General features: G+C 34.0%; 1 protein-coding gene across 3 annotated transcripts in view; it reads left to right on the forward strand.

Annotated features, from left to right (window-relative positions):
- The window catches only part of LOC106099958 (protein yippee-like CG15309), a 38,878-nt gene that overhangs the window by 9,536 nt on the left and 19,212 nt on the right, over window positions 1-10,130 (forward strand). The window contains exon 1 of one of the 3 annotated variants that reach the window (XM_013278653.1): window positions 887-1,162. The exons of 1 other annotated variant lie outside the window; for it this stretch is intronic. The gene's annotated coding sequence lies outside the window, so the exon portion shown is untranslated. Of the gene's footprint in view, window positions 1-886; window positions 1,163-10,130 lie in introns of those variants that run through there. One more of the 3 variants, XM_013278651.1, reaches the window with a different exon arrangement.

Genomic DNA, 10,130 nt, shown 5'->3' on the forward strand with positions numbered 1-10,130 from the left:
CTGTTTTTTTTGAGAATATTTTGTTTTGTTTTTAGTGCATTTTGTTTTGTTTTTAGTGTATTTTGTTTGGAAGTCGGTTTTGTTTTTTTTTAAAACAAAGATAGTGGGTGGTTCTTGTCGATATGTACAATCAAGGACGGTAATTTCTTTAACTATGAACGCAATTATGTTAATAGTATAATATTTTTGTGCTGCTTTATGTTCGATTTCAGATGGGAAGGTAATTTATTTCTCTGTAATTTACGACGTGCTTTGTTTCTCACGCTGTTCGATGGTAGGTCTGCTATCGTTAGCGGACGATAACAAGAGATAACATAATGTTATTGTTTTGATGCTGACATGTTTGAGTATGTTATAACAGTGTTTGAACTATTATACTTCGCACTTATTGTGTTCTATTGCGTCTAGGATAAAATAGGAGCATTGATGTTAACTAACTATTATAAAGGTTTTAATTTGAAAGTGAAAATTACACTGCTACAAAGTAAACGCTCCACCGACAGAATTTCTATTATTAAATGTAATGAATGAACAATTGTAAACATTTAAAACACAACTACGTAGTAATGACCATGAAAATGTTTTTACTCAAATGTTACAATCTTATTTTTACATGTCTTCTTCAAGGTCGAAAGGAGATTCGCGAATAAAAAATATTACGTCGTTCGCAAAACTGGTAGATCAGCCAGTTATCTAGTCTTGAGATTATCATTGACGGATTTCTGTGAAACGTGATCGTATATCGGATATTTACATACAAGTGAGCGTGTTTCTAAATCAAAACAAATGTAAATGCGTCGTATGCGTTTGCCTATTTACTTCGAGCGTAGATCCATAGAGCCGCGTATAGCGAACTGTTTACACGTTCATTGACACGGGTGTGTGCGCCGCGCTGCGCCTGCGCACGCCAGCCCTCTTTGTTTGTTGACAAGCGCAGCTCCTCTGTTTGCGATCGGACGCCGTGCGCGACGGACGTGGTAGCTCTGCACTTTGCATACAACACGCGAATTTTGTGTTACCGTGCTAACTGTAGTTAATTCAGTGTTGTTTTGTTATACGTACTATTGTACTGTTTATATTTGTCCAATAAATTGTGAAAAGTGTGTTTTGGATCGCTAATCTGTTGTCAACGACGAAAATTACGTCTCAGTTCTGTCAGAAGGTAATTTTTAATCTTGAGAATTGTCGATATTTATTTTATAATAGTGTAGGTTTGGAAGTTATTTGTGATAGTTATGCATAATTTTACATTTTATAATTAGAATGAATAATATAGAATGAAGTCTTGAATCGAAGAAAGTGTAGCAGGAAAGGCTTTTATAAACTTTGAGTGGAAATACTTTTAACAATGGTATTAAATATATATAATTTACAAAGTTAATTAATTATCGTATTAACATCAATTTTTACTCGTAAAGCAAGATGTGCAAATTCATAAGTAAAGTTTATTGCTGCAATGAGTATGTTGTGATACAAACAAGGATAGGCGGTTCCTTTACCTCGAAGATATCGCCACTTCATATATCACTCGAGTTCCCAACACTTACGGATAGCTAAAAATAAATCGATGGCTCCTACGTAAACTATAGTATGTTTGAATCACGTTTTGCAAAACAAAATTCAATATCATTAATTACGACATATCAAATACGAACGTTATTCTCTCTTTCGTTATTTTGAAATCCATACAGAAATTAGACTTAGAAAGTTAATTTTGACTTACGATATCTTACGTAGTTGGAGCCATCTAAATTCAGTTGCACATTTTGCTGCGATTAGTTTTTAATCTGCAATTAAAATTAATATTAGAACAATTCAGGTCATCAGGATATTTTTAATTTAAAAACAAGTATTCGCTATAAGAAAATTATGCCTTCTCCATGGTTTATTCTAAATTTCCTTTAGTTAGATCTTAAAAAACAAAACAAACTCAAAAATTGGTTTAGAGGTTATATTGAATTAAACATTTTTATCAAATATGCGTTGAATTGGAATCGTTTACAATTCCAAGGTTTTGTAGCGCTTTACAACGGACCTTCGTTTGTCCCTCCGATGGATTTTTGTAACCTAAACAATACACAAAAGATAATATACCAAAAAATAGTGTTACAAAGGATCAAAGCATTAGAAAGTGTGACATTTCGATGAAACTGTGGGCTTGAGACTACGTTTTGTGTAAGGTGAAAGTGCAAACACATCACAAACCAATAACCAGGTTAGGGAAGTGCGAGATTAACCACGGTACGGTTATGATGTTGCGAATTACTATATAAGGTGTTTATTAGTAATTTTTTTTTTAATAATTCATTTAACACTTGACTACGACCACACCAAGTGTGTACCAAGGTAGACGGTCTGAGGATGGACGATGGCAGGTAATGGTAAATATCAGCGATTGTTGGGAGATGGTAGGTAACGGTAAACACCACACATCACGTATATCTTGTCGTTTTTTGCGCACTCGACCCACATTCAGTAACAACGGTACACATCATGTCGCGCTCGACTTGGCGCGGCTTTACGGAAAACCAACTGTTTGTTATGTTTAATTTTATTACATACTCTGATTATTACAAATAGTTTTATTATTTCATATAAACGATCTCATATTTTATAAGATAATTCCAGCTTTTTTTTCAGTATTTGTTACCTATTCTATTGATAAAGGTACTTTTAAACTGAAGCGATTCTTAGAAAGATATCCTAAACCTTTTGTACTTTCATACTGGTGTCTTTAAATGAACAAAGACAGCGTAAGTTGTCTCCAACCTTCTTGGAATCTGTGTACAAATTGTGTTATTGTATCACTTGTATTAAAATATATTGTTGTCCTTCTTTTTCCAAAGAGAATGTGAGCGATGAAAATATGTTTCGGCAATGGGAACTTAGATTGTCGCATATTGTTTGTTTGTATCGTTGTCCCGCCTCTTGGCGGCCGAGTGAAAGTCGATCGGTTATGCAACGCTCGCAGCCGCTGGATAAACGTGTTTTCAGCGTAACTGTACACAAATACAGTTACGTCGAGAAGCTGATATGGAGTCGTGACATTAAAAGCCTGCAACTGGTAATTCACTCTCCTAATAGGTACGTAAGAATAAGAAGTGTTGTACTTGATTGTACTTAGACCATATAGATCGTGTTTGGTTCGCTTGGTACAGTCGTGATCTATTTAGATAATGTCGTACGAATTTTTGTCACTATTGAAATGTACAAGAGTGAAAAGGACAATAAAATTGTGATGAATAAGTTAGCATTGATTCTCTAATCTTTGTTCATCGTTTTCGAGACGACTGCTTCAAGTCCAAAGTCATAATGACATTGCAGCGCGGCATGTCGGCGCGAGCTCTGGTTTTTGTAGGAACCAGTTTGAGGCCGCATTTCGAGAAATTTCGCGACCTCCGCTGCGAAGGTTTTGATGCAGTGAAAGTTAAGCATTTACTTCATATTAGATAGTTAATGAAGAAAATCGGATTGTAATGAAGCGTAGAAATAACAATATTACTCTTGAATAGTTACACAAATTATGGATATATTATTCTCAATTCCTAGTTGAAGTTTTCTTCAAATTGATCTAGCAACCTAGTTTTGTTATCATGAAATCTTTTGCCTGCAATCTAGATATAATCAGGTCGTGTCGTGGGTTCAAACCTCAGCAATTAACTCCGTCGCTCCGTTTTCCGACATTACCAAAAGCTATAAAAATTAAAGTTGCCTCAGGTTTTACGAGCGGACAGAAATAGCATTATATCGCCTTGCAGTTTATGTTTTTGTGAGATTACGGTATATACATTAAAAATATCTTTAATACTCATTAAATTACATTCGTTATTACGAAACTTTCATCTGTTTATTCTTAGTTATATTTTGTAGTTTCTTTATTCATTTTGCGCATTATTTTATCTCCCATACCCCTTTTCTATTTTGTATCACAAAAATTTAAACACATTTCCAATTGTTTGATTGTGAAACAAATTTGTTCGCAGTAAACCAAACTTCTATTTCCTATCGAACTACCAGAAAAAGGTTAAAGAAAGAAGTATGTTTGCAAAAAAGCTGAAATACAAAAATAACATTCGCCGTGTGGCCGGGAAGCGCACGAGAAAACTAAAATACTGCGCAATAAATGCTATGGAAAAATAAACATTTACTGTAACAAAACAATGTTAATGCGATTGAACTGAACGTTGCTACACGCTCGCGTAGGAATTGAATGCAATTACAATATTAACATAATAACAAAGTAACTATTGAACTTATAACTATTGCTTGTGGCACTTGAAAGTATGAACAATGTCTTGTTTGTGTCCGAAGACTGTCAGGGAAAACAAAAGACGACAAATCTTGATTATAAGCTGAACAAAATGTATGAAATCTGGTGACTTGTCTCACAGTTATACGGAGACAATGCCAGTTCGAATACATGCAAACTCGAAATGACAACGTAATGCATTCACGTCATAACGGTCCCCGTGACTCGTCATTGTTACCGTTACAGGTTTGAACTGAATACGACTTATTCATCGGTTCTAAAGGTATTTAAAGACATCGACAATTTGGCTGTACTCCAAATGGCGAAGCAAAACATTACCGTGGTACGGAAGCCCTTTGTCCTATAGATCCTTATGCCTCTTTGTTCAAAACTTAAAACTACGCAGTTACATGACTCATAAGTTTTTATGATATATGTTTATCTAAAATCATTTGCTTTGATACATACGGCTTACAAAGTACTGTATTATCATATACAATTTGAATAAATGCTTTTTTTAGTAGTAGAAATCCTCGAAGGATTTCTCTAAAGGATTTTAAATGGCGAAATTTCGATCGATAATGCAACAAATTTTCTTTTTTTTTCAATTATAACACTTTGTAACAGTAAATATTTTATAAATTCTATTATTCTATTCATATTGTATCTGTACAAAGCAATTTACTTCATTCGCTGAATCATAAACGCAATTACACTCGTATGTAACATTGATCTGCACTTCTTTGTCTTGATATATTTCCAAAGAATTTGTATAAAAAAACAGACACAGGTAAATCGTTTCCGATCTCGTGTCTCGCCATTATAATGTATCACATTTATATTCAGACATTTACCATAATCCCGGAGCTATAATAAATTCCCCTTCAGACGTCTAGACTTGCGTGCATTAAATTTCAGCTGCACCTCCTCTGTTAGTACTTCCGAATTCGTTCAATTTCCCCGCGTTGTCTCGATAGTTTCCAATTCCACAAAGTGATTCCCACCGAGCCATTTAAACTTGCGTCTAGAACCTTCTACTTTTCTGTTAAAGTATTCATTCTGAGCACTTTTGTATTGATTTTCTATTACGAACACGGCGTGTTACCACTGTAGAGTATTCAACAATTTATATACTGTATCAAGTCTTTTGTACAAATCGATTACTTCTTTTAACACAATGAAGTTATTTATAAAACTCTACGTTTGGTGTGATTCATTGTGTTGTTTGTTTTAAGTCACGCGTGTTTTTTTGCTCGAAAATTCTGTTGAATCTTAATTTCACGTAAATTTCGTGATATAGTATCAGGTACTTGAAATTTTTGTAAATAAAATTGAAATAGAATTGCAAGTGATACGAGATGCATTATGCTCTAGACAGTTACTAGAGCTGGCTTATTGTTTGTCTCAGGTTAATGTATATCTAAAGTTCGTTGACGTTTGTTGCATGCTGCAGCTATTCGAGGATTCAGGGCTTTGTTCACTTTAATTTGATTACTCCTTTCAACTCTTTAAGAGCAATTACTTATGTTTTTAAATAACATTTTGTTATCGTAAAATCCTTATAAGGCTTTGAAAGGTCAATCAATTGTTTCGTTTGAATGTTAACTCAGTTTGAATTTTTACCATTTGTAGTTATGTAAGCACTTTGTCTAGACGGGAAAGGGTTAGTCTAGACGGGATAATGCCTAACATCCGGTATGAGATTTGGATCTTTTGGTACATATTGTACTGCTTTCCACGGCATATTTCACTTACTTGTGTGTCGAAGCTATTTAAGTGAATGTACAGCTCAAAATAAGTTTGTGTTTTTAAAACAGCATTCAAATGCTCAAAGAGCTTACTTTTTCGATAGTAAGCCTTTTTGTTGGAATGAAGTGTTTGCGCTGCCTGCTACACAGACCTTGGGATTTACCTTAGTCGCCAAATAAGCAATGTTAGACAAAGCACCGCATTATTCACTTAACTGCAAAGGTATTGGATACCGTTGTGGGTAGACTTACTCATGATGGTTTCTTTGTCTGCCTATGATTAACTTGACAATACTTATTAGGAAAGAGAGAGTAAGGATTCTAATACTGGACAACAAGTGAATTTCAGCAGCCATGATGAAGTGAGGATATCGAAATAACGATTGTAGATACTGTTGTGATCTATAGTTCGGTTCTTGTTGCATTTATGTTTTGAAATACAAAGAGCCAAGATTTTTTGTGCTCTGTTGAGTCTCATCTCTGATGAAGGCAAAGCCCTCGTATTAAGGCGGTCTTCAGCCGTGACAGCAAACTCATAACTGTAACGAAGACCTCACCTGCTGCTATAAAACTATTTATTGAAGCAATAGAATAGTTATTCCTTTGATATATCTCATTCGTACTGGATGATACAAAGCAAAGATTTTTATAACAAGTATAAATGTGTAGTTAACGGACAACATAAAAATGGTTTATATTTCTAAAGATTTTTTCACTATATCGTGATTGATGTCTGTTGGTACTTGAATATGCAGTACTTTATACAGTTTTAAATATCGTTAGTAATAGCATGGTAACTAGATTTTATTGTTAACAATTACTAACACTGACATTTATTACGATTAAGATACTTCGACCTAAGTTAAGTTTAAGACTAATCCAGTTTGACTTACATTGATGACTTTGAACTCGACTGAATGCATCTCAAGTTAGAAGAGCGCAATGTATTCGCATCAATAGACGGCGATGGATGCGAGTCATGAACTGAATATAAATGTCGACGCGTTTAGAATAGCCCCCCGTTTTGCTCATATAAATCGTCTCTGCCGTCACTACCTCATTACATTTACGAACATGTTAGTACTAGTGGTTACTAGCCTAGACCTTTGTGTGGTAAATGAGAAAATGTAGTTGAAACTATTACGGTACAAGTCATAACATAGACAATGCAATAGAACTTATTGTCTATTGGCAGTTTAGATTAAGGATGTGCCAGGATTCGTACAAATCGATAGTCCCTTCGGTCAATAACATGCCGCGCCGGGCGACAACCCTGGCGAACCCGCGGGCATGCAGTGCACTAACCCCGTAATGACGAAATATAGTTCGAACCATATTTGTTCAGAACAACAGAGTCAACGCCTTTCAACCTTTATGATCGTCGACGATGTTTTTTCCCTACCCATTTGGGGGGTTTTGGCGCTCATAATTTAATTAGGTAGATTTGTAAGTAGTACATGCGTTACGGTTGTACGATATTTTGTCCTATGTGAAAATCGATTTTGATTCTAATTTTATCTATCTACGCAATTACAATTACTATTTGTATTTAACTTCACTAAATCCCAGATCCTATTGACCGTCAGTAAATAAACCAATTCCGATTTCAAGGCTGTTCTATTTTACTATAAATTTGATAATAATTCGCCGCGTTTATAATGTTGTCAACAAAAGGACATTTTTTGTTGGCAACATTGGTAATCGATATAGTTTTTTCCGCTGGCACTGTAAAGTGGTTGGGCCTTGAACTTGTAATTGCCAATCGATAACTCGAAGTATATTTTGTACTGTTTTATTAAATCGACGTTCCCTTCACTCTATTTCTTTATTTTATAAAAACTAATATGTACAATTAAATAGAGACAAAAACTTTGATACAAGAATTATTAGACATTTATATATGAAGTTATAGTCATCAATGTCAAATTAACTATAAAAAACTAACCTAATAAAAAGTTATGGTTTCTTATTACATGAATAAATTGTAAAATATAATATTCTTCTTTGAAGTTTTAATGTCGTTCAAAATAGAATGACCTACATTGAACGTATAATAACCAAAATTTGTATTGATTTATCTTTAATTGAAGTAATTAATACATCGTTAATAGCGTTACATAATGAACGAGCTACAGACGGACATTCAGTAGTTCATTAACATGAAACCTTGAGATTTAATTGTGTGAATTATTCATTGGCCACAGATAATCTGCATGCGGCCACAAAACAGAATAAAAACACTTCTGTCACGTATGCGCGGCAATGGCGGGAAAAATGACATTTCGTTTTATTTTGGCGCTCTTTATTATTAGCTTGTAATTTAATGTAATACTGTAATTAAGCTCTGCGTAATCATAAATTAATATTAGACTAATCTATAATCTATGATTATGCCAGAATTTTTTAAAAAGATAAGCCCGACTTGTTTGTTTACAGTAATACTGAATAGAATTATTATTTTGTTTTTTACTAAGATTTAAAGAATAGACAACTTTAGTTTTAACTAAAAAGTCAAATTGCATAGTTAAAACTAAAGATATGTAGCAAAAACTTGAACTGTCGGTTTAAGTTTTGCTTGCACATTAACTGCACAGTTCTTACTACTAAATATGTGCAGTTAAAATTACATTTATGTGGCTGTGTACTCATGACAATTATCATGTTTTTCTATATAGTGTTGGGCCACTAAACAATAAACTGTCAATAGAACGCTCAAACTACTTAAATTTTACACATTGATGTGTGGCCATTAAACAAGCAATTCGACTACTACTCTAATGAAACAGACATGCTAATTACGCGTTATGTTACCACAAATGGTATAACTAATTAATCTAATAGCATGCGTTTGCACATCTGTCAATCTGTCTATTACCGGTTGCGTTTTCATCTGTTAAGGACATGTTATTATACCTTGTGATGTCATAGACAGGTGTCTCCGCCATAGTTGCAACTACTAAGGGCAGCTTGTGAATGCTTTGTTATTAGTTGCAATTTTATTAACGTTATTCATATTATTTGCGTATTGAAATAACATAATCTTACTATAAATAGAGGTAAAGACTCCTACCTATTAATGCTGGGTTTCTGAAGTTTCCAATAATTTTGTCATTACCTTGTGATTCATTAGTGTTACGTCGTCATAAGTTTCAAAGGCGCAAAACTCTAGTTACGTAGTTCGGAACCTAATTTTATGAATTCATCAAAATAAAACCACCATCGAATGATTAGAAGTAGTTCAGAAACCGCACATAAACTTTAATACACTTACTGAAGCTGTTTAATTGGAAAAAAAATTACATCGTTTTGATAAAACGATTTTTCATTACCGGTGTGCAGTCATTAGGCGTGATTTTAACAAAATAACTACGTACGTGTTAATTGATGAATGTAAAGACGTGAGCATGTCACATCAGCTATTTGCCGGACATTTGGCGCAGAACACTATTCGTACATCGTACATGTCACGCACAAACACGACAGACATAAACATGTAACAATAGTATTGGCAAAGTTATTGTAGACTCAGAAACTTATACGTGGATAATTAACAAACGTCGAGATTCTTTTTCCTAATTCCCGCGCAATTGTTTTATTTTGACACTATTTTTTTTTTACTTTTTATCTGCAACATTATTGGTGGCCAGTAATCTTTTAGTAGTATGCAAACTCCTTGTCTGTTTTAAAACTATTTTTGACCGACTTCCCAAAAGAAGGAGGTATTCAATTCGACGGTATATTTTTATTTTTTTTTATTTTTTTTTTTTATGTTGTTACGGCATAACTCCGCCGCTAGTGGACCGATTTGGATACTTCTTTTTTTATCCGAAAGGTAATGCTTGCAGGTGGGTCCCATTTTTTTGTTTAATTTTTGGAGTCTAAGACTACGACGTAGTTAAATAGTTTAGCTCAAAATCGCGCGACGAAATTTCGGGTCATTTTTGCTTTCTTTGCTTACGTAGCCTAAACAATAGGACTTACATAAAAATGATGTATGGAAGAATTGTAGCCCATTAAATTTGCTAAATAAAAGTCTGCGATATCATATATCTATCTATTAAGGTTGTCGCACAATAACCACTTTTTTCATCAAAATATCGCTCGAAATCTACACCCAACTTTCAACGCTATTA

Source organism: Papilio polytes, unplaced genomic scaffold (assembly GCF_000836215.1).
Source record: "Papilio polytes unplaced genomic scaffold, Ppol_1.0 DF824091.1, whole genome shotgun sequence".
Lineage (NCBI taxonomy): Eukaryota > Metazoa > Arthropoda > Insecta > Lepidoptera > Papilionidae > Papilio > Papilio polytes.